The sequence below is a fragment of the Schistocerca gregaria genome, chromosome 3 (assembly GCF_023897955.1).
Source record: "Schistocerca gregaria isolate iqSchGreg1 chromosome 3, iqSchGreg1.2, whole genome shotgun sequence".
In the NCBI taxonomy this organism is placed as follows: Eukaryota; Metazoa; Arthropoda; class Insecta; order Orthoptera; family Acrididae; genus Schistocerca; species Schistocerca gregaria.
In genome coordinates, this window is record NC_064922.1 from 96,244,903 (window position 1) to 96,248,244 (window position 3,342).

Consider the following 3,342-nt stretch of genomic DNA (forward strand, 5'->3'; position numbering starts at 1 on the left):
GCAGGATACGATTTGAATAATAATTTCTGGTTAGCTATTACATATGCAGACCTGAACGACAAAGCAGTTGCGATTACTTTTTCTTGATGCTGCTTCCCCCACAACTTTTCACTTTCACTCACGCATTTTTCTGCACTTTTCTTTTATACTCTTGATTTCTACGCACTTCACGTGTGATTTTCACTTTGCATGATCCCCGATTTTATCATATAGTTTTTTGGCGTTATTAGCAGAAACACCAGCTAAAAAAGCGTTATCGATTCGCACACGTTCACTGCTTTCCACCTGAACTTCACGACCTTGTGAACACACTGTGCATATTACTAAGTTTGTTATTTACAGACAGCCACGGCTTCGTCTTTTGCCAGATTTGAAAACGTGATTAGGCAACACAATTTCCTACTATTATCTCAAGAGTACCGTTACTCCCATTCCTACCTTGAGACGTGTCACAGTTTTCAGGCACCGGAGATTCAGTCCCTTCCCTGCATTAGCACCATCATTACCATTTTCTTTTTTACATTCACTATCTATTTTAACTCTTTCAGCACCACTGTTAGAATCCTGACTGTCAGAGTTTGTACACGTACCAGGTAATGCAGTGCTCTTAAGGACAGCAGAAATTTAGCTTTGTTTGAATGACGTCCTGAAATTCCGCAGTTCTTAGAGGCATTCAACTCACTAATGAAGCTACTGAAGCTGGAACGTGTGAAGATCACCGTGTGTTTGGCGGACGCGCGGCAACGAACGAACAGCACTAAGCGCCTAGCATCCAGCACACGTTGGTCTATGGATTACTCTCATGATTTTGAAACGTATCCCTGTTGGTTTTTGAACACATTCTAAGCTGATTTCTGAACAAATCATAAGTTGATTTTTGAATGTGTGCATAGTGTACGTGATGTGTATGTCAGGGGAATCCTCGTCGTATCTAAAAACAAACTTTCCTGCAGGCAAAAGAAGACAGGGCAATACGAGCTGAGCGGATTAAAGCCGAACGGGTGAATGCGAATCGCGGCCTGATTATGTCGTAGATTATGTTTGCAAATGACCAGCGTTGTTTTAAGTAATAGCGAAATCCATAGATTCAGACTACCAGAGTGGAAATGAACGAGTATCAGGAGTAACAGCTAAGACAGATTACGTATTATCTCCTCGGTGTATCCTAGAAAATGAAACTGACAGAAAATGTTTGGTCAGATCACTACACTGGTTAGGGCCAGTTACACAGTTCTCAGTAAGAAGTTCTGGTCTGGAAGTAGCGCAGAGGACGCGATGTACGAACATGTAAAAACGCCAAACCGGAGGATAATCGGGCTATTACTAAACAGGATGTTCTGACAGGGTTAGAGAAATTAACCGGCGAATAAGTTTTGACAGTGGAAGGAATAGTCCCGGAATTAGTGGTGACAAGATTGATTGTTAGAATGAGAAAGGAGAAGAAACAGGGGCATCACACAAATTATGGAAGAATACGACAATTTCAAATTTATATAAAAATTTCGTGTACTACGTTTCGATGTCATGCTAGAGAAACTGGAGCGTTTGAATGAAGTGTGACGCTAACTAAGCTTTTTGCTTGTAGTAGGACTAACAGACCAGAATTGTATCTTGCATTGTTATAAAAATGACCATTCGTGCCAATAACAGACTGGTTTATTTGATATGTGTTGCAATTACTGCAACATTGGAAAGCCTATTTTGTTTTATCCAGCAGAGAGACAAAATACACGTAATCTGTTCGAAAACCACACCGTTCTTTGGTACTATATGTATTAACAGCTTTTGCAGTGTTACACACCTACATTTCTATTTTTCATGTAGCAAAACGTTTGACAAACTTTGTTGAGGTAACATTCTTTCGCAGAAAGGAAAGCACACCATGTAAGGCCGTAACAAGATCGGAGAGAAAAAATGCTAGGCGCTAAGGATTGAAGAAAAGTGTACTGTCGTGCTTGTGTCTTCTCTTTACTGGTTACACGTACCCTATACTCAGTCTTATGTCAAGCTAGAGCAAACGTTATTGCCTAATGGTCAATAAAGAGTGTAAATTTTCTGAGCTCTAGGTATCTCGATTGCAAATAATCCCATCAACTATTAATTGCGAGTGTTTTTTTGAGGCGCAGGGTGTCAAACCGGCCGACTGGGAGCAGGAGAGGCATCACCGGACATTTTAATTTCCACTGTCCTAATATACTTTGATGGCATCCATTACAAGATATACGCGTTTCAATTTCACAGAGCGATATACAGTGACGTGCGACAGAAGAATGCTGTGTGAAGATGCGAGGCACTGCACTTTGGCACACTTAAGACCACATATCGAGCACATATGTTTTATATATCAGACTCATCAGAAAGATGGGCGCTAGATATGAACATTTTTTTTAATGTAATTTTTAAAATTTTTGTCGTCCTATCTCAAACACTCGATGTAGGAGGGCTCCACTATGTAGTATTGCCAAAGTGCGGAAATATCGTAGATCCTGAGCTGATGCGCAGACCAGTCTGAACTATAGTGGGGAAGTGTGTAGTCTCCACGTGACTCGTGTTTACATTTAGTGATTTTGCTGTTTCCTCTTCGTTTACTGCTCTCTCGTGAATTAAAATACATTCACATAATTGCGGAAGTCTAATATATGTTATTAGTTTCAGATTTTTATTTCCAACTTTCTGACAGTCAAGCATTAATCACCTTGCAGAACAATGAAATTATTTTTGTCCGTCTGCTAAAGTAATTTGTCTTTTACTAATCTTTCCCCCTGAGGCAGTCAATGTATTTTAAACTAAGTGCTTAACTCCACACTATTGGCTGGTTTTAAATGCTCGCTGCATTTCAAGTGCATGTTTTCGTCTTCTAGCACGTATGGCATGATGCCATAATAAAGAACCAAACATGAGAATACAGTACCGGTACTCCAAGAAAATCACATCCCGAAAACCACTCTGAAAAGCTTAATATCAGGTCGAGGCCTACTCCATTGGCAATCTAACTAGTACACAAGTTTTCGTTGAAATATTTCACAATATAAATTAACTCTTTTCTTTGAATTATTAGCTTTGATTTTCTAATAAAAAATATTTTCGGAAGCATTCTCATTTGCTTTAGTCATGTAATAAACTTTTAGTTATTAGGGCGCTGATCGATAAATTACCTGTCATTATTACAATGTTTTGTTTGCTCCTGGATTGGGTGACACCTTTTTACAATATTTACATTTGAGTTTATGAGTCGCAACTGAATAGTTGTGTCTACGTGGTATTACACTTTGATTAAAGTTCTCCCCACTTAGGCGCAGCCGACAGGAAGCCCCCCGCCAAAAATAAAAAAATACCCGCAGC